This window comes from Argentina anserina, chromosome 4, assembly GCF_933775445.1.
Source record: "Argentina anserina chromosome 4, drPotAnse1.1, whole genome shotgun sequence".
NCBI classification, from domain to species: domain Eukaryota; kingdom Viridiplantae; phylum Streptophyta; class Magnoliopsida; order Rosales; family Rosaceae; genus Argentina; species Argentina anserina.
In genome coordinates this window covers 6,203,461-6,228,410 of record NC_065875.1, presented here as the reverse complement: position 1 = coordinate 6,228,410, position 24,950 = coordinate 6,203,461, and the positions used below count along the sequence as shown (strand labels likewise).

Sequence of the window (24,950 nt, the reverse complement as noted above, 5' to 3'; positions counted from 1 at the left end):
CATTTATTACATTGTGAGTAGCGGGGCTAGTTCACTCATTGTTGTCGAGACCATACACTTTGAGATGACTATGTTAGTATACTATATCATTTTCCCGCTTGGGAGGTGATGCCGCATGGGAGGAGATGTTACTTAGCCGGCAATGATATGATGATTCAATACCCTCTCCGTGAACGTGACGTGATAGTATTGAGAACTTGATATTTATATATGTATATATATTTTGTCCGGGGGACATATTGTACGGTGTTTCTTATATATTTAATTCAGGCTAACAAAGCTAGCCCATTTTTATTGATTATCCTATTTGACTAGCGGGGCTAGTCCATTTTTTGTTATTTGCTACAATTGTTTCGACTAGCAGGGCTAGTCGGCTTTTAGTTATTCTTAATTATTTATGTAGACTAGCGGGGCTAGTCAAAGTTCTATAATGATCCTTAATTGTGTAAAAGTATTATTTAACTAGCGGGGCTAGTTTATAGTTTATGATCTGAAAGTATTATTTTGACTAGTGGGCTAGTCCACATTATACGACCTGATAGTATTATTTGGACTAGCGGGGCTAGTTTGCATTTATGACTTGAGATATCTTTTTGACTAGCGGGGCTAGTCCAGTTTCTGTTATTGAGTTATTATTTTGACTAGCATGGTTAGTTTGTTTCTATTGTATGATTATTACTTTTCGGAGACTGGCAGGGTTAGTTTATTTTCTATATTTTATCGGATATTTATCCGAGATTGGAAATCTCAGAAATTAATAAGTTAGTTTCGACATTTTAGTAATTACTTCAGGAACGAGATTCTCGTTAATTAATGACCTTTGTTGTCTTAAAGTGGGTTTGGTGGTTGTGGTCTAAGAGGAGCGGAAAGCTCCAGGGGTCAATCGATGTTATGTGTCCTCACATCTAATAGCGTAATAGACATCTTTATGAATTTTATAGGTTGTGATTTATTACTGTTGATGCCTGAATTTGTTTTAAATATCGTGGAGGACATTTTGACTGGAGGAGTAGATGGCTCCAGGTGTTGAGGTGGTTTTGTGATTATTAGAAGTGTCGTTTTGTGCAGGTAAGGTTAGCTACTTTCATGTGAGACTATGCCAAAATTTCGATATGCCTCATTTGATAGTGGTCCCTGCACGAGTCACCCTAGGTGTTAGGTTATTTTGGTAATCTCCATTTGACAGTGGTCCTATTGGTTGAATGTTATGCTTCATAGTAACAGATCGATTTAACACAATCGATTAATTATAGATGAATTATGAGTTGAGAACTCTTAGGAAGAAATGTTTTTGCATTGACTCGAGAGGTAGTTCGAATTATAACTTTTCGATTGTGTGGAATAATAAGAGCAGTACGTATTTCGATACGTATTGCAATACTTGTATTGTGTGAGCCATTGCTATTGGATCGTAGGGTGGTGGGACCATTTGCTGATTCGGTTTTGACCCGGGAGGTCATGATCTTCATGGACTCGTGTCCTTTTCGGTTGGGGGCTAAAGGATATTGAAAATTAGATTATTTGGTTAATTTTATATTTTTAGTGATTCCTCGTGAGACGAGATGTTGAGGGCAATTTCCCTGCTATCTTGTCACTTTGAAAAAGCTCAAGGTAGAGTGTGATATTTCCGACGAGTCTTTATTTATCTAAATAAATTTCTTGGTGTGGACAGTTGGGGACTATTCTCGGTGTATTAATAATAAAGACTCATTACCCCTTCCCTCATATTCTTAATTCGGTAATTTGGTCGAAATTTTGGTTGTGACCATATTTCAGTTGGCCACTAGTTGCGTCACTACCACCGTAATGAGAACATAGAAATGAACTGTGTGGACTGTTGGCATTGCTTAAGTATGGAACATAATATCGTTTAAGGAATTGATCAATTGATTTTGTTTATCCTTTGGTGTCACTTTTAGAGAATGGATCTCTTGTGGCCTTGGCAATCCTTTGAGTTGAGATTGAATGATTTATAGTATATCAGGGTAGTAGGTATGCAACAGTCGTGATAGGATATCGCAAGAGTCGTAGAGGTGCTTGGTTGTCATTTGTGGGGTAACCCCAATTTTTAGAAATATTCAATATTTAAGTAGAGGATATTTCGAGTCAAACTCTTTTATTAAGAGGTACTCATTCCGAATTATATAAAGAACAATAGTCGTATTCCGAGATGTGTGTGTTATTGGATCGATGCGTGGTGGGACCACCCTCTGATGCGGGTATGACCTGGGAGATCATCATTTAAATTAGGGAGACGAAAGGTAGGAGAGGCAACCATACCCCTTTTCCTTTTTGTCAGGTATGTAAATTTCGAGGGCGAAATTTTTATAAGGAGAGGATAATTGATACACCCCGAATCTTTTACCCTTACGATTTTACGTTTACCTTTATCGGGAGTCGTACTAAGTGTAGAGACTCTAAATATTGACTGTTTGTTGTGTACGGGAAAACTTCATTTACAGAAGTTGTATGGCTCATCGATACAAATTTGTAGACGCGCGACATGCCCAAATCGGAGTTCGTATGAAAAAGTTACGAATAAAAAATGGTATGAGGTATTTTTAGAAAATAGTATAAATAGATTGTGTTGATGAAATTTGGTATTGATCGGAGGCCGCCGGTAGCAGCGGCGCCTGAATTCGACCTCGTTTTGGAATGTAAAATAACCCTCTCAGTGTAGGGGATTCAGGAGTAGATTGTGAGATTGAATCAGTGAAGTTAAGAACCGTTAGGATTAATTGAAAATACGCATTCTTGGATTGTATATCATGAAAATCCATTCGTTGGATTGATTCTGTTTTCAACCTAAGGAGTAAGGATTAATTAAGTGGTTTTACTAAATGTGTTGGTTATTTAATTACTCGAGAATAAGATTCTTGACTTGTCTCTTTGATCATAATGGTGCTATACCTTACTAAGTTGAACTACGAATGACTTGATCCATTGTAAAGGGTACGTAGGCAGCCCAACCAAGGTTTGGGTGCAGCTACAATTATTTTAGATTAGATATTGGTTTGCTTGTTATAATTGGATTTTAACGCGTAAATATGTTAGTTTTGGACTGGGTTGTTTCAATTTTTAAAGTTATTCTTCACTCCACATAAAGACTATATATATTTAGACTATGAAGATCAAGTCTGAACCTTGATTGATGAAAGCGCCAAGTTTGTTGTACCTAATCACACTCAAAGAAAAGATGCTCAACCGATTCAGGTCGTTGGTTGCATAGGATATATATATATATATATATATATATATATATATATATATATATATATATATATAGGGTTTCTCAATTGCGGATGTCCACACCGTTCGCACGGTGCAAATTCGGCAACTTCGGCGACCAGTGGCGTGCGCCGTCATCGCGGAAGGTTCTGGTTCTACTCCTCTCTCCCGACGCTTCTGTTTGTGCCAGTCGGAGCTGCAGCACTGGCTCACAACGGTCGGTATCTCGAAATTTCATGTTTCTTAGCACCGTGCAGAAATTTCGAGATTTCGGCCGCCATGGGCCAATGATGCACCTCCAGTCGGCACATACATGAGCGCTGAGAAGGGAAAGTACGGCCGGAACCATTCACATTGTCGTTGCGCGTCGCCGAATCCGCACGGTGCAAACTGTGTGGACGTCCGCATCTGAGAAAAATAAAATAAATATATAACTGTATATATATATATATATATATATACGATTACTAAATTAGATGAAACTTTGTAGAGATGATCGTGAATAACATATCTAATTATTGAATGGTTTATGATGAAGAAATTTAACTGAAAAGTGTGCGAAAATTGTAACTTAACTTTGTATTTTAAAGTGGAGCTATAACGACCTGAATCTGCTGAGCATCTTTTCTTTGAGTGTGATTGGGTACAACAAGCTTGGCGGTTTCATCAATCAGGGTCCAGAGTTGATATTCAGAGTCTAAATAGGTTGGATGTTTGCTTTGGCAGCCTTTCTTTCCCTTCTTCTACAGGGAAGAGTGAGTCGCGAGCTGCCTGCAGCCATGACTGCTATTGGTTTTCTCTCATGGCAAATTTGGAAGTATCGTTGTCACTGCTTATTCACTCATTCTCTTATGGTAGCTTCCTCAGCTTTTATCTCGAGTTTCCTCTCATAAATCATGCTTAACCAAAATATAATACCACATGACAACTTAAAGCATAGCATTCACACACACTTGCACACACAACGAAACGCAATGCTCAAACCCCGCCAAATCGCTTTTCAAATCCCCGACACTTCTTCCACCTCAAACCAATTCCTATCCCTCTCGGGAAAACTCCTCGACCTCTTGAAACAATGCACCTCCATCAAAGAACTCAAACAAATCCACACCCAAAATGCTCATCAACTCCATCCACAAACCCATTCTCTTCCTCCCCAAACTCATCGACCTCAAACACCTCCCTTACGCCACCTCTGTCTTCTCCCACATCCCCCAACCCAACTCCGACGCTTTCAACGTCATGCTCCGGGGCCTCACCACCACCTGGCACATGTACCCACAAGCTCTCCACCTCTATTACCATATGAAGTTCCTTGGTCATTCTCCTGACGAATCCACCTACCCATTTCTCTTCATTTCGTGCTGGAATCTCTCCGTGATTCGTCTCGGTCGCACCGGGAACTGCTCGGTCGTAAAGGCCGGGTTGGGTAGTGATTACAATGTTTGTCATTCGATGATTACGATGTATTCCATGTGTGGGGAGGGGGGAAGTGCACGGAGGGTGTTCGATGAAATTCCTGAGAGAGATTTGGTGTCGTGGAACACGATGATTGCTGGGTATGGGAGGACGGGGTGGGTGAAGGAGGCGGTGGGGTTGTTTGGGGGAGATGAGGGAGGCTGGGATTGAGCCTAATGAGATAACTTTAGTGAGTGTGCTCGGGGCGTGTGGGGACCTTGGGGATTTGGGGTTGTAGAAGTGGGTGGAGGAGTTTGAGGTGGATAAGGAGTTGAAGAGCACACTTCAGGGTTGTGTAGCTGTGCTTCAATCTGCACTTAATAAAGAGAGCAGAGAAGTGCGTGATGAGCAGCAAATAACTATGTTGGATTCAATCCCAGAGGATTTGAATCGTCCTTGCGAAGATTCAATGCCAGAGATTGGTGAGAGACACCTTGCAGAGGAGGATGAATGGGTTGGTTTGCCAGCCGATGACATGTCTGACTGGATGGAGGGGGATGATTTTGGGGAGACTGTCAGTTATGGGCCGAGATCAAAGCTCTCGCTTGAGGAACAGACACAGAGCTTGCCCATCTACAAGCTCAAGAAAGAATTGGTTAAGGCAGTGCATGACAATCAAGTTCTTGTTGTCATTGGTGAGACTGGTTTGGGCAAGACAACCCAGGCAACACAATATCTTGCAGAAGCGGGTTACACAAAAATGAGTAAGATTAGGTGTACACAACCACGTAGGGTGGCCGCAATGTCTGTTGCCAAGAGAGTTGCTGAAGAATTTGTTTGTCATTTGGGAGAGGAAGTTGGCTATTCTATTCGTTTTGAGGATTGCACTGGCCCTGATACTGTCATCAGGTACATGACTGATGGTGTGCTTCTTAGGGAGATTTTGATTGATGAGAACCTTTCTCAGTACTCTGTTGTCATGCTTGATGAAGCTCATGAGAGGACAATGCATAGAGATGTTCTTTTCGGATTATTGAAGAATCTAATCAAGCGGAGACCAGACTTCCGTTTGATTGTCACATCTGCTACAGTAGATGCTGATAAATTTTCAGGGTTTTTCTTTGACTGTAACATCTTCACTATACCGGGTAGAACCTTTCCTGTAGAGATAGTCTATACCAAGCAGCCAGAACGTGATTATCTTGATGCATCTCTAACTACTGTTCTACAGATTCACTTGACAGAACCAGAAGGGGACATCCTTCTCTTCTTGACAGGACAGGAAGATATTGATTACACATGTCAATCACTTTTCGAGAGGATGAAAGGTCTTGGTAAAAATGTGCCCGAGTAAATTATCTTACCAGTTTATAGTGCCCTTCCTACTGAAATGCAGTCGAGGATATTTGAGGCAGCCCTACCTGGAAAGAGGAAAGTAGTTGTCGCTACTAGTATTGCTGAGGCATCACTAACCATCAATGGGATAGTTTATGTAATTGATCCTGGATTTTCAAAGGAAAATGTTTATAATCCAAAGCAGGGGCTGGAATCACTGGTCATAACACCAATATCACAAGCATCAGCCAAGCAAAGGGCTGGATGTGCTGGCCGTACTGGGCCTGGGAAATGTTACCGCCTCTACACTGAGAGCACATACCACAACGAGCTGTCCCCTAATTCAGTTCCAGAAATTCAGAGGAGAAATCTTGGGTTAATCACACTTACAATGAAAGCAATGATCTGCTGTCGTTTGATTTTATGGATCCTCCCTCACCCCAAGCAGTAATTTCTGCTATGGAACAACTATACAGTTTAGGAGCACTTGATGAGGAGGGGCTTCTCACCAAACTGGGTAGGAAAATGGCTGATTTTCTTATTGATCCACCACTATCTAAGATGCTACTGGCCAGTGTGGATATTGGATGCAGTGATGAGATTTTGACCATCATTGCCATGATTCAGACAGGCAATATATTTTGCAGGCCTAGTGAGAAACAAGAGCAAGCTGATCAAAAGAGAGCCAAGTTTTTTCAGCCAGAGGGAGACCATGTGACTTTACTTGCAGTGTATGAGGCTTGGAAATCCAATAACTATTCTGGGCCAGGAAACAGCTTATATACATCATGGACAAGTATGTGCTTCTAATTCCTCTAGCATGATTGCATAATATATATTTTTTCTTTCTTTCTTGGTTCACGTTTGCTTGACTGGTTTTTAAAAGTGTGAATTTGCATCCTTTGTACATATCATGATTAGGTCAATCTAGCATGGTATTCTCCCTTGTTCCTTAAATTTTGCTGAGTGTTTTTGCTTACTTTGTGTTTTAGAATCAAGATGTGGTACTGAACTGTAATAGATCATTGTGAATCGAGTGGCTACATAGTACATCATATGTATTTAGAAACTTAAGGTCACATTGTTGTCACCATAAGTATGAACTACTTGATTGTTTTAGGTTCCATAAGTATGAGCTGGTTAAGACTCGTGGAATTTGTAAAAACATTAATTTACAGCAACATATTTAATAGTTGGTCCATGGTAGAGGCTAAACACTGTTTGAATAGTTCTGGCTGACACCATCGCTTTATTATGTTTGCGAGTGGAGGATTATGAAAGACTTGAGCCAACACTGTTTGAATAATATTAATCTAACATACACAGTGATTATATTTCTGAGTGTTTGAACTTTGCACCACCGTGATAAAGTCTTTGGGTAAGAGTTTTAGTATATGCTTTAATTGACCTCAAAGAAAAACATAGATTTTTCTTCAGGTCCTTAAAATTGCATATTTTTTCCTTCATCCAAGTTGGCAGGAAGGTAACAATCAGGTAACAACTGGTGTCATCTTCATATTGGGATTGAGGCTTTGAGCTTTGACAAGTTTCAGTTTGCTCTCAGAGTACATGGCTGCTGTTAGAGTCTAATTTTGAAACAGCTTATTTCGAATCTGTTGTGGAGAAGAAGTCGGAGTTGAATTCTTCTTATTTGGGTCTGCGTTGATTGGGTGTATGGGAAGTGTGGTGACTTGTGTTCGGCCAGGAGGGTGTTTGATGGTATGAAGAAGGATCGCGTTACTTGGAATCCTATGATTACATTGTATGCTCTCTTTTGCTCATTTTTTTGATGTTATACGGTTGGGGTTAGGATTCAAGTACCTTAATATTCATCGAGATTTTAAGATCTGATATGGTAGCATAATAGTACTTGAAATTGATTTACTCAGTGAGGAGAAAATAATTTTTAGGTTCTTGCAGAGTTGCAGATAGGAAAACTTTTTAAAGAGAACGAATTTGGATATGATGTCTTGTCAAACATTCCATTCCTGACTTTGAACTGTTAAAGTAATTTTTTTTTCTGAGTGTAGATAGGATTTCTATGTAAGAATTCCCCTGCTGCAAGCCTTCAAAGTTGAACGTGTGAATGTAATAATATCATAGAGGTCAGAGGTTAGCTGATAGGTTTTTGATAGGGGTAAAGACTATAAATACTAATGGAAAAAGGTCACTGAAGGATTCCTAGGGAGACTGAGAGTGTGTACGTGAAGTTCAGACCCTGGCTTGGCAAATCAAAAGAAATGTATTTTCTTAAAAGACTTCTATCAGCATTGGAATTTCATAGAAAGTCTTATGTATGAAGGTTTTTTCATGGGAATGCATTAATGTATGTCTTTCTCTACAAATGTATCTGTTGGCTGAGTCGGGTGGTAAATATATATTATTTTATATGTTGGACAGGTATGCTCAAAATGGAATGTCAAATGAAGCAATGGTGCTCTTTGATGGCATGGAAGAAGCAGATGTTATCCCTGATAAGATCACATTGTTGGAATGTTGTCTGTACGTGCCGCAGTTGGTGCCCTGGATTTGGGAATATGGATCGACAAATATGCATCTGAAAGGGACTTTCAACATGACATTTATGTTGCTACTGCATTAGTTGATATGTATGCTAAGTGTGGCAGCTTGGCCAATGCACAGGAGTGTTTGATGACATGCCCCAGAAAGATAAGGTTTCTTGGAACGCCATGATATCTGCACTTGCTTTCCATGGGAGCCCATGAAGCACTCTCCCTTTTTGAGCATTTGACAGTAGATGCTGGGGCTGCTCGGCCAAATGACATCACGTTTGTCGCAGTACTTTCTACATTGTGTTCATATTGAACTAGTAGACAACCGTCGTCGACTGTTTGATTTCATGCTCTACTTTCGAAACCAGATGTAGTAGAGCATGACTCCTGCAGTGCTGACCTTTTGTCCACGTGCAGGACACGTACATGAAGCTTGGGATTTCATCAAGAGAATGCCAGAAAAACCAGATGTAGTACAGCTGCTTCTAGAACTGGAGCCTTCAAACTATTTATCTCATCAAACATCTATAAAGGCTTAAATTTGTGGGATGACTCAGCAAGGATGAGAGCGTTTATGAGACAAAGGGGTGTCAGCAAGACTCCAGGCTGCAGCTGGATTGAAACTGGGAATCAACTTCATGAGTTTCACGCTGGCGATAATCTAGTGGAGATCTCTCTAAGTACTTCAAGTATTATGTGAGGTTTTGAAGGATGAAGGTTACATACCAAACATTAATGCTCTGTAGAGAAACAATGATTGAAAAAAAAATGCTATTCATTCCGACAACCGAACGACGTGCTTATATTTTAGCCCAGGTTGGTGTTCAAGCAAAAATAATGTGGGTTAGCCCAGGTTGGTATCCCCATGTACTCTATGATTCTTCACTGCATTCACTCTCAATATAATACATAGCTTCACTTATACTTCAAGGTGGGGCATAAAGATAATTGGAGTTGTGGGTTAGACAGGGAGTCGATGAATGGAAATTAGTATCTGGGATCCTGAACATGCCGAAATGCATACCACACCTGATGACCTGAATCAGCATAAAAGTCTAGTCCAGTCCGGCCAGCGCATGCTCACTACTAAGCTGGCAACAAAGCTTTGGGTAATTATAGAATTTATTGCCACTTATTGGGTTATTGCAGCAACATTTTTCACCACAGTTCTGATAGTTGCCTCTTTTCAAAGACATGCCGCAGACGTTTTGCTAACTTAGGCTGATTGGAAACTCGTGTGTGAGATTTTGTAATCACAAGTTTACAACCATTGAGAATGATAAAATCACATTTATATCGAAACCAACTTGGGTGGACAATCAAAGTTCCAAGTGCCAGAAATCATGAGAGGAGCTAAATTAGCACGTAGACGTATATATACTCCTTGGGATGTGGTTGCTTCATGAAAATTATGCATACACTGGTCGTTTCAAACGATCGATCCTTAGAGCATCCGCACCCATAAATTGCATTTGCTCAAGCAAATGGTAGGGCCAGAAGCAAATTTTGCTTCAAGCAAATCGATTTCATATTTTGCTCAAGCAAATCGATTTTTTCACACACCCATTTACAATTTGCTTGAGCAATTCAATTTTGTCTTGTTGTGAAATAATTAATTTTTTTATCGGATATATTTACAACCAATAATAATGTGCCACGTGTCATTATCGACTCGATATTATTCAAAATTTCCGATAAGATTTTCGACTAATAGATAATTGACACGTGTCACTACCACGTGTCATTGTCGCTAAAATAATTGGAGCAGATTTCCGATAAGATTTTCGACTAGTAGAGAATTGACACGTGTCACTGTCAGCAAAATAATTGGACCAAATTTCTGATAAGATTTTCGACCAATTTGCTATAAAAACGTCTAATATCACTCATTATAACTCATCCTTCAATCTAAACGCTTAGCAACATTTCCTTGTTCATCACTCTGATGAATCCTTTCAGCTTTCACAATTTTTTCAGGCGGAGACAACGTCAACAAGAAGAGGATGACGATATGGAGCAATCATTTGTGAATCAGGTGGTCATGGCGGAAGCACAACACGATGATGAATCAACACGACCAAGCGGTTCACGTCGCGGTAAAAAACCGAATAAGTTGGTAAAAAACCGAATAATTATGGGCTAGCCTCTTGGTATGCCATGATGCTTGGTCACTTGCAATGGTATGCAAAACCTCCACCCGTTGCTCAATAGGAGTCTTACCATGTTTCTTTTGGCGCCTAGCTTCCTTTGCCGCCTTGGTTCCCATTGGTCTAGGTGGACTCGATGGAGTTGCCGTGTTGCTTTGAGGTGTCTCATTCAATTGGTCGTCATCCAAATTGATGGTTGGAGATGATTCAGTTGCGGAAGGAGTACCGTGGTAACTACTTGCATATGGAGATGGAGTAGTAGGTAGCACCGCAACGAAAGATGGATGATCTTTAACCACTTCTCAACATTCAAAGTGTGTAAACTTTTTCTTCTTGGCATTATAGTAACATGATTGAGCTTGTCGTTCCTGATGTAAAAAACTTATATTAGGTATTTATTTAATTACATAATTTAAATAAATTAGATAAAACAAATAATGTAACCAATTAGATATATTAAAACAAATAATGTAAACAATGCTACATATTTAAACAAATAAAATAAAATAAATAATGTAAATAAAATTAGATATATTAAAATAATTAAATATGTAAACAATGCTATATATTTAAACAAATTAGATATAAATTACATAATTTAATTCATATAATCAAATAAAAATTATAATATATGATAACACAATGTACTTACTTCGTCCATTAGCGAAGTGCCGCTAGCTATACGTTGTCGTGATGCCGCCAAACATTCGCCCCATTTTTGCAAGAGTAGCTTGAACTTGTTGTAGTGAGAAGCGAGCGCGATTCAGGTCCTTGGCTCCTTCGGAGGTTTCTCACCCGGTGCTAGCACCCAATTTTGCATATAATCGCCATGAATTGTCTCCCACAATTTGTCCCTCTTTTGTTTGTTACCGTCATATTCATCAATGCTATGACGGACAAAAGAAATGCACATTTGTAAATCTTCGGAAGGAAGCCAATGGGTGCCCATTGTTTTAGAAAAAATGCTAAACGAAAAGAGAGAGGAGATACGAAAAGAGAGAGGAGATGGAGGAAGATGTGAAATTTGTTGTGCACAAATTGGTGTGAGTTCATAACAAATTGAAGTAGTATTTATAGGCAATTTTTTGGGAGAATTTTGAAATTTTGGGGATTTTTTTACAATTTTTTGGGTTTATTTCCGTTATGATCAAATAGTAGCCGTTGCCAATTAATTCTGACCGTTGGATCGAAATTTCTGATTCAAAATGGAAGGCCCAGATCAATTGGACCGTTGGCCAATCTGCTTGACACGTGGCAGCCATTCATTGGCTCGCTTTTTTTTTTTGGCGCGTGCGTTGCACGCGCCTAACATAAAAAAAATTCGCCCGTGCCTGACGTCACCCACGGGCGGTGGGCTCCGCCAGGCGATCGAGCAAACGCCGGAGCAAAATTTGCTCGAGCGATCGGACGAGCACCGCGGCTGGGTTGACTGGGCGAGCAGCTCGCCTCCTCCTGCTCGCCGGTGCGAGCCTCCCCTTCTCCTGCTCGAGCTCCTCCGGCTGGTCCCTCCTCCTGCTCGAGCACGCCGGCAAAATTGCTCGCCGCTGCGGATGCTCTTATAACCTTATTCAAAGAAGTTGCAGTTTCATCGATCTTTAAAACAAAAATGGAAATACTATCCTTATATCAACAAGTTAGCTGCTTGTTAGTCAAAGGATCTAGTTACACAATTTTAATCGGAACAAAAACAATCAAAAAAATGAAAATAGAGAAAGGAAATCATGACCTTTAATTACTTACGGAGTCAATCAGGTTGACATTTCAAATCTTATGAAGAAGAACCGGTTTCTGTTTTCCTCACAAGTATCTATGCGACTATGCTCATGATTTTGCAACTTACTATTTGCATCTAAATGCCTTATCACAAGGCATCCATGGTCGCTGAATCCCTGACCCGCTGGTTCAAATCAATCAAATGTGTGTTCATTTTCAGTATAATTGCCACTAAGTTATCAAATGTTGATGGTTTTAAGCCACTAGGAACACAACCACAAGATGATCATTATGAGTAGGGCTGGTCCGTTGAACTTAGAGGCCTTGTGCGAAATTTTTTTTTACTGAGATATATATATTATATATGGAGAGGATCGAGAGCGGTGATAGGAGCACAAAGTGTGACGTTCTTAATACGTTTATGCCATATTCTTACTCTTTGTCACCTCTTATTTAGTATGTTTTAGTTTCTTTTGTATGAATAAGTGTCTAGGTAGAGCTTATATCAATTATGAGTGAATTGATGATGAAATCGTGTTAAGTGTTAAGAATCCTTGTTGAAATATGATCCTTGTTCGAGTATGATTCATCATTTCATATTTCTTTGTTTCTAACGTACTTATTCATATTAGGAAATACAAATCCATGTTAGAGAAGGAAAGAAATCCTAGTTCCACAAGGAAAGAAAAGAAGATACACTTAAAAGCCCAATCCATGCAAGAATCAAAATGCTGTCAAGATTCATAGTCAAACTTCGACGGGCTCCCCTGGATAGCTCCGATCGAGTTAGAAGACGTACCTTATATGGATAGAAAGCTGTGTGAGTCTATTTTCTGTAGGATTTGGAATCAAATCAATATCATATTCCTACAGGGAGATATGACCGAATCATTACTCGGAGGTCCAGTGAGCTCGGCGGAATTATCTCAGTCATTGATTTGCTTTTGATCCAAGAGCTATGAGGGAAACTTGGGACCTTGTTTCTCCTGCATATAGAGCACAAATATGTATCAGAATCTCCATAAATCTCTGAACCAAAGAATGTCAAAGAAGGCATACAACAAATTAATGAGAAGAGATAAGAAAGTCAAAGAAAGCATGCAGCAAATTAAATGAGGAGAGGTAAGAAAAATCAAACATGGCTGCAACAATTAAGACTTTTGCTACCTCCCTAATTCAAAGGAAGAAATTTGTACAAAAGAAATCAGCATTAAAGGAGGAAGAAGATATGCAATTAATGCAAAGGATATGCAATCCTGATAGAAATCAGAATTCTGGCAGTGCAGATCATCCAACTTTGACGGGCTCCCCTAGACAGCTCAAACTTATTGAAAAAATTCATGATATATGGATGAAAAGCTACGGAAGTCTAGTTGAAAATGCCAGTTGGAATTATCTCAATATCTATTTTCTAGAGAAAGTTATGGTCAGAACAAGGGACAAAGGTCAGATCTGCCGAATCTAGGAAACCTCAACCAATTTGGTTTCAACTTTGTGGACTTTGTGGCCAACCTCCCTTGGGTTTCTTCCTCTATATATAGGACTTCATTTTCACATAAAATGATCATCAACCTTACTCACAAGACTTGCCAAAACTCTGCCCAAACACTTTCATTCACCAAGAACCATAGAATCCAAATTCACCACTCTTCACCATATTTTCTGTCCAAAGCTTGGAAGCCTAGGATACCATACTCTTGAAGAGCTCGTGCTACCTCTGTAAGAAACCTTGGGAGGAGAATTATAAAGTGTAACTCTATAATCTTCATGTTTAGTTTTCGGGTTTTTATGTTATTGTTCTTGGATGATTTATGTTTAGGTTTTGTTAAAGTTATTTTTATTCTTGTCTATGAGATATTTGTAACTTTCGAATGACATGATGAATTAAGGTTTTTTTTATTTTTATTCAATGATTTTAGGTTTTATGCCATGAGTTTCAATTTATGTTCTTAATTAATTTTTGGTGTGTTCTTATATTGCATGTGTGATTAAGACAAATAGTTGATATCGCATATGTTAATCATTCAAAATTAAAAACGATTTTGATACAAGTAGTTGATTAATTGTTTGTCCCCTTTGTTCCTCCACCGATTATGATCTCAAGTTCGACATTGGATAGGTGTTTTAAACATGTTGATTTCTCTTTGTGATACGTAATTGTATGATGAATTGGTATGTTAGATTTCGTAGCAAAACAAGTAGTTAAGCTCGATAATATCCATGTATTAGGAACCAAGTAGGAACTTGATACATGATCGAATTTAAGATGAACTATGATACTTACGACATGAACATGATTGAGAGTAGATTTCGTTACCTTTGTTCTTATGTTATTTGTTTGATAATTGCTTATGTGTTGGTTGGTTGATCACATGTATATATTAGTTTAGGTTTATTTTCTGTTTGATCCGAAATATATCTCAAATCTTTTAAACTCTTATGAATTCGTTGTTAAATGTTTGTGATTCTTTACCCTGGTTGGATACCCGGTTTGTGAACGATACCCTCTTGCTTTATACTACTAACGATGCTTACAAGGTTAATATTGATCTCGAGTAATCGAACCGATCAAGCGGACGCGCAAACATTCCGACGACCGGCCACGCGCAACGATGGCGCTGATGGTGCAGGCCATGCTCCCCACCTCCCAGCTCTTACGTCTGTTCTGGTCGGAGCTCCATCGCCAGCCGACAACGGCCAAAATTTGTAAATTTCCCATAAACTTAAAATTTCTGCAAATTTGCAGATTCCGGCTACCGTGGGCTGGCAATAGAGCTCCGGCTGACACAAACAATAGCGCCGAAAGGGGGGAGCATGGCTGGCACCATCCGCGCCGTCGTTGCGCTTCGCCGGAATCGCTAACGCATCCGTACGGACCGTCCACTCCTAAACCGGCCTCTATATATTACATAATGATTTCAAAATTTTATTTAAAAAGAATTGACGGAAATAATAAAAATGAAGAATAGAGAGGAGAGATACAAAGGGAAAAATTTGATCACAAAAAGAAAGAAAATGAAACAGTGTATACATTTTTTTTAGAAAGAAAAGAAATAATGTCTTAAAATACAAACAAATAAAAAATATAGTAAGGTTCGAAATCGAGACAACCCTAGCGGAATATAGTGGGGTTCGAACCCCTTACCATAAGAGAGTTAAAAGAGCCCAAGGATTGCCAATTGATCTAAGGAGAGTTATATGTGCATGTATTGCACTAATATATATATATAGGTTTAGTAAATGTATATACCAAAAAGAAAAAAAATATTGGAGGCCCTCGGAAATCAGAGACCTTGTGCGGCCGCATAGTTGGCAGTTTGGCACACCCTTCGGGCCGCCCCTGATTATGAAGATCCCATTAGTCCATTACCAGGGTGGAAATCATCATACAAATAAGTAGGGGCGGATCTATCCCTTTTTTTGAAGAGACTCCAGCATCCCCAAACTCAAAGGCTTTTAAGAAAAATAGGTTGATTTATGGTGATTTTTACTTAGCTAAGCCTCTCTGTCCTTATGTTGATTTTTTCCTACTCTTCACTTCCTCTAGTCTACTTCTACTATTTTTTTCCAATTTTGTAATAATTTTCTCGTTAAATCTCCAGATTTCTCAAGTACAATCTCATTTCTAATCTTTTATCTCATTCGTTAATTAAACTCTATCAAATTGTTGAGATTCCCCACTATTCAAACATCCCCATGTTGTAATTTTAGATCCGGCACTGCAGATAAGTTTTTCTCAGCACTTGTATTCGTTACTATCTCTGCTCTATTGATCGACAATGCATTTTCTCTGTTCCTTAAAGCTGATGTTGTCATTTCCAAATAAAGATGGACATCATGTTGTCATTAGTGTGGCCCGATCATAAAAATTACTGTGTTATTATGGACAGTACACAGCCAATGGAGACTGACTAGTAATTTAATTATCGTGGAGAAAGAAAATTGTTTTTGAAAACAGACATTAACTGTCTTAGCTTGCAGCAGCTTATATATCAGATGGTGGAAGATGTATGATATCTATGTTATTGCTATAATGAAAACAAATTTGCAGATTTGGTACCCTATTCTCGTACTTGCATGCAGGCGATCGAGGGAACAAACATGTGTAGTGATGGACTCATGCATGAAACCATTCTCAGAATAGAGGTTGTCACCTTTTCCAAACGCAGCTGCAAAGGCATAATAAAGTAAAAAACAAACATGCGTTATATATATATATATATATATATATATATATAAATTATCACGTGCGGATTCTCCGATGGCATGCCACAACGGTGGGACAGACCACGACAGTTACACTCTCCAGCTCCCGGCGGTCCCGTCTGTGCCGGCCGGAACTCCATCGGTGACCCGCGGCAGCCAGAATCTGCACACACAAAAAAAAACAAGTTTCTCAGCAGATTCTGGCAATTTCGCCATTCCGGCCACTGTGGGTCGCCGATAGAGCTCCGACCAGCACAGACAGGATTGCCGAGAGAGAGGTAGCAGGGCTGGCACCATCCACGCCATCGTTGCGTTCTGTCCGATAACGATTCTGGATTTTAATTAGTCTATTACAATTATAGAAGTTTGAGGAGACTGGAGACAGAGTAGATTAAAGATTTAATGTCTTAATTATATATTGTTGGTGTTAGGAATTAGTGGTATGGGACACTTAAATTGTAACTAAAGTAGAATTGAATAAGTGAATGGAGCACCAGAAAATTAAGCAAACAGAAGAAAGACTTCTATTATAGAAAAAAGATACAACAATTGATCTCTCTGCAATAAGGAGAGCCCAAATGACAGAACCCTCTCTCTTATAATAGGAGAAAACACGCACACTTCAACAACAAAAAAGATCACGTGTTTAGGAGAAACCTCACTTAATCTCTCTAAATCTATTTCCCTCTTTCTCTCTGCTCCTTCTCTCACTTAATCTCTCTAAATCAACTTCAACCAAGCACCTCTATATGTATTCTTATTAACTAAGATACTTAGCAACAATGTAAGTTGCTGTTATAGTTTCTACCAATGTTTTAAAAAGCAAAAGCGTACTCCTGTGTTTTTTTTACAGTGTTGAGCCTTAAAACTTGAGGCGCATAAGGCGTAAACGTTATGTTATAAAATTTTAGTAGTTAAATGTGTAAATATATAATTATACACATACAAAAAGAATAAATATACATAAGAACTTACCAATCTATTGCATTTAGATATAATGAAATTTATAATCCAAACGTTTTGGATAGTTTTCATTTAATTAAACACATTATATAAATAAATAAATAAATATACCTAAAAATATTTTTTGAAGGGGTAGTAAAATGCGTGAAAACATAGCATAAGGTGTAAAAAACGTAAGTTTTTTAAGCCTCGGTGCTTAGACCGAAAAACAAAGGCGTTATATATGTAAATAGTCTTAAGCTTTTTAAATTTCACACGAGCCTTGAGGTGACTTTTTAAAAACTTTGGTTTCTACATCCATCAAGACACCATTTTTTACTATTCCAAATGCTAAATTGGGAAGACAGTGGCTTTACCTTAACAGTTGATATCTAAAAAACCTAATTGATCAAATGATTTAATTGAAATTGGATCGGCAATCCTTCATGCATCGTGCTGATCGTGGATTTGTAGTCATTCATCACAGAAGTTATAAGAATACAGGAGATTTATTCTCGAGTAAAAAGAATAATACGTATTTTAGAAATTAAGAGATAATTAATGAGATCGATGTTAGATTATTCTGAACTAAACAATTAAATACAATCGGACATCTCGCAAATCACAACAATAGATATGTAGATTTGAACTTAATTTGAAAGAGCTTTCATGTATATACGACGGACGATGCATATAAGTTTGTCAAACCATGGAAATAATAATTTTTCATATATAGGTCGATTTTGAACTTATCGATCTTCCTCAGGTAAATTTTCCGGACTGTGAACATGCTTGCATGTTTTATCTGCATTCAAGTTGAAGTAAGAACCTGGTAGCTCGATTTTGAACTTATTTTTACGTCAGTTATACGCTTATCATTATGTGAGTTACTGATGTAAGATCAACCTATGGATGATCTACTTCTTAAAAAAAAAGCTTATGAATATTTTACCTTAATCACAAATTGTATCATTTAACCTCGCTCGATCGTTTCAATTTCGAATTGTTGCTTTATATCGCAGATTAGATACGTAATTAGGTATATATTCATGGATCCCATCATAACTGATCCATAATTACTGAAATGCATGATTATTTGTCGATGGTTGGTGCTGATTCATGAAACATATGCCATGAGAATATTCACCAAAACGTACATGCGAGAGAATTGAAGCCTAAAAGGATTCGTCTATGGTGCAGCGTTGCATACCATATATACCGAATCAGACGGTAGATAGAGGGTGTCTTAAACTGCACGTGAAATCCGTGAGATGTATGAATGGTGGATTAGAAGTTTGTATGGTATGCAGCGCTGCACCATAGAATTTCCCTAAAAGCTTTGCTAGCTTTTCGTTGAGGACACACGTACCCACAAAACATTGCTCATTTCAATAATCAAATTAGTGCATTCTTCTCTATCATGCAAAGATAATTGGCAATGAATAATTGGATATGACACCCATTAACATATCGCATCTCTTCACTTAGAATGTAGTTTGGCTTCAGCTACTCGCGAGGGAAAGAAATTATGTAAAGGTTACCTATTGATAAGGTTTTATATATTTGACGGGCACGTCTAGCACACTTGCTTGCTTTCGTGCTTTTCTAAGGTTTTGTTCACTTTCTTGAGTCTCTACCTCTTGGTGGAACACATATTGACATTTTATCACTCAGGCATGATGAGTGACGATATTAATTGTTTATGGAGATATTGGGAGTACCACTCACACCGACTTTTGAGGTTCTTGATAGATCAATAATGCATGTCATAGATAGATAGATATATATATATATATATATATATATATATATATATATATCCCAAAAAACTAAACAGAAAATCTGATACAAAAGTGATTTTGCTGTTTCTTCTGGCGAGAAAACAATATTGATCAACGAAATTTCATATGAATTTGAGGTATGAATTAGTTATGGTTGGAGACGGCCTAATATGTATAGAAACCAAATAATTCAAGAATAAAAAAGAGATTCGTAGAATTGGCCGTGTCAAGAATAAAACCTAATATGTAATTATGTATGAGCATTTAACATTATAAATTGATAATGTTCAAATGTTGGCATGGTCATTGTATGTTCCTTAAATTTAGATTAAATGTCCTACTAAACATACTTAATAAGTTCTTAAAAAGTTGGTAACAGAAAAGAAACAGACTGCATGCACTGAGCCACTAAGATGTTGCAAATAAAAGTGACCTATGAGCGAGCCTTATTGTTTCTTTCAATGATTGCAGGCAGGGGGAACAAATATAGATTTTCCTTGATGTATAAACTATATAAACCTGGTACTTGATCGACCTTTCTTGTTCACAGGCGGGGGAACAAATCTAAATTGTGTTAAAAATATTCAGAAAGATGGTCGAGATGGTCGAGATTCTCTCGACCACCGTTCTCTATATAAAATTAGTTATTACAGAGTTTTCTTTAATTTTTTCATTTTTTTTCATTTTAGTAGAAGAGAAATAGGATGTGAGATTGTGGGAAGTTATCCACCAGTATTTTAGTTTTCTCTTTTTAATTTATATTTTCACATATCATTTTATTGATTACTGTTATAGCCTTTATATATTACTAGCATCTCCTGCACGCTCTATGCGCGTGCAAAAGTACCGCACTTATACGTGCACCTAGAAATTATTCATATATAATCTTAACTTGGTCCGACTATGCATTTTCTATAAATCATCAAATGATATAGATATGTGAGGATTTTTTTTAATCATATACATGGTGTGAGATGGGAAAACATGAAAGTGGAAGCCAACTTGGTGAATCGATGTGGGAGTTCGATGTGAGAACTTAGAACCACATGATCAATGTTGGAAAGATATGAGATACCAAATGGATTGCTTCGAAGTATGTGCAAACACAAATAAAAAAACAAATTAGCCAGTAAAAGAGTAGGAAGTAAACATCATAAAATCTCAATTCATGAAAGAACACCGGAAATCCCTTGCTCCAAGGTTCCTTCTGCTATTCTGACTTCCGAGATGAAGAGAGGTAGTCCTCTCAAAAAAAGAAAAAGATGAAGAGAGGTGCAGGGCCAGCCTTGCACACGGGCAAAGTGTGTGACCGCCCACTTTAAGTCTTTAATCAAAGAGAGTGGGGCACCACATCTATTTATTTTTTTAATTCATTTTACCTATTAATTATATATTTAATTAATTAAAAAAAATTCAGATCCTTAAATTTGTCTGCAGACGCCGGACTCTCGTCTTTTCCCCTTCTTCTTGGTTTTTGATGAGTTCATCGATTCTATTCACTCCAATCTGCAATTAAATTCTAATGTTTCTTATTCTTTTGATCGAAAACGTCTTCTACTCTTCCCAATCCCTAAAACCAATAAAATTTTATGTACACATTTGAGGCTTCAATGTTTTATTCCTCTCCCAATCTCTCATTCTCATCCATCACCCAAATTACCCAATCTTTCTACTTTCTTTCTTTTTGTCCTTTGACGGTGATTCGAGAGATATTTCGGCTTTCAAGTTTCAATCGGTGTGGGCTGAGAGCCTGAGAGGCTGAGACACAATTCAAATTGGTATTGAATGTTTGTCACTTTGTCAGTTTTGATATCGGAATCATCTTTTGAAATTGATCATTTGATTACTGCTTTGTGGATTATAATCAAATAATAGTTCAATCTAAATATCTAATATGCAATTTTATCTTCCATTGTGATATTCGTTGAAAATTTGGGTATCAATTGCTAATCTATTACTACTTTTTCCAATTATTAATACAGGTGTAATTGAAACTTGGAGTTGCAATTCAGTCTTGATCTGATAGAAAGAAAAAAGAAGAGAAAAAAAACTGATTCCAGGTTCCATCGTTCTGTGCTTATTGTCAATATGTCAATTATTCATGATTCGATGTTTTGCAAGTTAGTAGCTTGTGTGCTTGCCTGCTTGGTTGAGTTTATTTTATGAATCAGTAATGTTTCCTCGAAAACAAAAGTCAGGTGCTCAAAAAAGAAAAAGATCGAAAAGTATAGTAGCACTTAATCGATCCCAACATGGAGCTATGGATAATTTTGTTTTTAAAAAGAACAAAAATGCAGTTGATAATCGTGATGAGGAATTAGTTAATGAACAGAATGACCCTGTCGTAAATCATAATGAAGTTAATGAAGAAGTTGTAGAAGATCAGAATGAAGTAACTGATGAACTTGTTGATTTAGGTGAAAATGAAAGTGACCAAATGGAAAATAATGAAAATCCTTGCCATGGTGAAATTAGAGCCAATTGTTCTGAATTTTCAAAACCACCGGCTGATTTGAATATATTTGATCCTAGGGTTTGGGATAGTCTAAATTCAAAAATGAAAGACTTGCTTGTGGAAAAAAGGACCCATTAGGGAAGCTGTTATGAACTTTCCTAAGGATGTTTAGGTCGGCATTTTTCCTCAGAGCATTATGTTCAAAAATTAGGAAATGGTGATTCTTTCGATTGAAAATGGTTAATCTACTCAAAAGAGCTTGATAAAGTTTTTTGTTTTTGCTGTAAGTTATTCAAAGTTGCTTATTCAAGAAGCCAGTTAGCAAGTGAAGGAATAAAAGATTGGAAACACCTTAGTCAAATATTGAGTAAACATGAAAGCAGTTCCGAACACCTCATAAACTTGAAAACATGGGCTGATTGCGAATGAGATTGAAAAAGAATCAAACGATTGATAAAGAGTTACAAGAGTTGATTAAAAAAGATACTGAGCATTGGAGAGAAGTTATGGTCAGAATAATTGATGTTGTCAAATGTCTTGCAAAACATAACTTGGCCTTTCGTGGAACAAATGAAAAAATTTATGAAGATTCGAATGGAAATTTTTTAGGCATGCTTGAAATGATCGCTGAATTTGATCCTATAATGAAACAACATTTTCGCCTCATTCAAGATAAAGAAATTCATTACCATTATCTGAGCCATAAAATTCAAAATGAGTTGATTGGTATGTTGGCCTCAAATGTCAAGAGTGCAATCATTAACAAAATCAAAGAGGCAATATATTTTTCTGTAATCCTTGATTGCACTCCAGACACAAGCCACAAGGAACAAATGACCTTAATCATAAGATGTGTAGATGTGTTGAGTCCTACAATAAAAATAGAAGAGTTCTTTTTAGAGTTTCTCAATGTGGAAGATACATCTGGTTTAGGACTTTTTAATGAATTACAAGCAGCTTTAAAATCTCTCTATTTGGATATTGATTGTGTGCGAGGACAAGGCTATGATAATGGATCTAACATGAAAGGGAAACACCAAGGTGTGCAGAAAAGATTGCTTGATATAAATCCTAGAGCCTTTTATATGCCATGTGGTTGTCATTGTCTTAATTTAGTTTTGTGTGATATGGCAAACTCTTGTCACAAGGCAAAAACTTTCTTTGGAACATGTCAAACAATTTACACGGTGTTCTCTAATTCTACAAAGCGATGGAGTGTTTTGCTTGATTATGTTGATGACTTGACTTTGAAATCCTTGTCAACTACACGGTGGGAAAGTCATATAGAGAGTGTCAATGCTATCAAAACTCAAGTTGCCCAAATAAAAGAAGCCTTAACAAAATTATCTGAAATAAGTGATGATGGTAAAGTGTGTAGGGATGCTGGTTCTTTGGTAAATGGTGAGTTTTCAAGTTTTGATTTTGTTCTAAGTTTGGTCATTTGGCATGACATTTTGTACAAGATCAACTTGGTGAGTAAAAAGTTACAATCAAAAGATATGCTTCTTGATGTTGCTGTGAAGAATCTGGAGGGACTTGTTTCTTATTTTGAAAAGTATAGGGAAGATGGGTTAAATTCAGCCATGAGTGAAGCTAAAGAAATAGCACTACTGATGGGAATAGAGCCCGTCTTTCCTATAAAACGTCATGTTTGCAGAAAAAAAAACATTTTGATGAAATTCCAAACACTGAAAGGGAACAACAATCTGCTCTAGAGTCCTTTAGAACTGATTACTTTCTTGTTTTAGTGGATATGGCTCTTTCTCAATTAAAAAGCAGGTTTGAGCAAATGAAAACATTTGAATCTATTTTTGGTTCTGTTTGATGCATCAAAGTTGGCTTATTTGGATGATCATGAATTGAGAAGTTGTTGTTTGAATCTTGAAAATGCTTTGAGAAATGGTGAGGCTTCTGACATTGATGCGAAATATTTGCTTATGGAGTTACAAATTTTGCAGGAGATGATGCCAAGTGAGGCATATGAAACAGATAAGCCTTGGTCATCCATTGAAATTATGGAGTTTGCAAAGAGAGCGGATATGTTTCCGACTGTTATGATTGCTTACAAGGTTTTATTGACTATACCGGTGACTGTAGCTTCCGCGGAATGAAGTTTCTCAAAACTGAAATTGTTGAAGTCTTATCTAAGGGCTACTATGAGTCAAGAGAGGTTGAATGGGTTAGCAATTTTAACCATTGAAGGAAATATGCTAGCAAATGTTGACTATGAGAAGATAATTGATGATTTTGCTTCAAAAAATGCAAGAAGACATCATTTTAGATGATTTGTTTGTTTATGTCCCCCTTGTTATATCATGTTCTTTTTATTTAATAAAGTCGGCGTGGGGATGAGCCGCCCATTGGGTTCCAAACCCCTAAAAATTTGAGTGTTCTATACAAATTGTTTATCATATGGGGGCACAAAATTTATACCCGCCCTGGGCACCACAAAGCTCAGATCCGGCCCTGGAGAGGTGGGAACCCATATTTAAGACCTCTGATAATTGCAAAAACGTGGGAATGTGGGAGTTCAAATAGGAGTAGGAATGTAGGAGTAGTGCGTAGTAGTAACTGCAGCGAGATTTCTTCCGCGGTTTGTGTTTATGTAGGTTTACAACTCTATCCTTTTTACATTAAGTTTAATTTTGTGAAACTTAATAAGCTATAGGCTTTTTAGGTACTTTAAAAATTTAACCATCTAATTTTTCTTCTGGCTTTAATAATAGAAGATTCAAAACTGTTTTAAACTACCCTATGGTCTAAGGTTATTTATGTAATTTGAAATTCATTTTAGTTGACAGAGTGGATTTTAACTATTAGAGTATAGATTAGACAAAAAATAATTTTATTTTTTTGTATTTTCTATAATTATGTATTACAAATACACAACTTTACATATATACGTCGAACTAATTGATCACTTATTTCTTTATCCGGCTCAAGTACACAATATATGCACGGCAAGTAACAAGTCTGAAAGGCTAGAAGATCTGGTATAATGCATAATGACTTGCATCAATGAAAATGAGAGATGCTAATCTCACTAGTTAGAGCTGAGGCTTGAACTGCATTGCTGAAACTGAACAAATCTCACATATGGAGCTACTTGTTTAGCTTGTATAATTGGTTGTAAGGTATAATCTTAAATTGTTGTTGGATTGCTGACACAACCACTAAACTTTGTTTCAATATTTTTGTAATAAGGTTCGAACCCGGCCAAACTTGATGCTTC

At 37.5% G+C, this 24,950-nt stretch overlaps 3 pseudogenes; all 3 read left to right on the top strand.

Annotated features, from left to right (window-relative positions):
• The first annotated feature begins 4,692 nt into the window (after positions 1–4,692).
• LOC126792090 (probable pre-mRNA-splicing factor ATP-dependent RNA helicase DEAH5) lies at positions 4,693–7,544 on the top strand (annotated as a pseudogene).
• A 69-nt stretch (positions 7,545–7,613) lies between these two features.
• Positions 7,614–9,220, top strand: LOC126792089 (pentatricopeptide repeat-containing protein At2g34400-like; annotated as a pseudogene).
• Positions 9,221–21,523: 12,303 nt separating this feature from the next.
• On the top strand, positions 21,524–23,829 carry LOC126792088 (uncharacterized; annotated as a pseudogene).
• Positions 23,830–24,950: the final 1,121 nt, after the last annotated feature.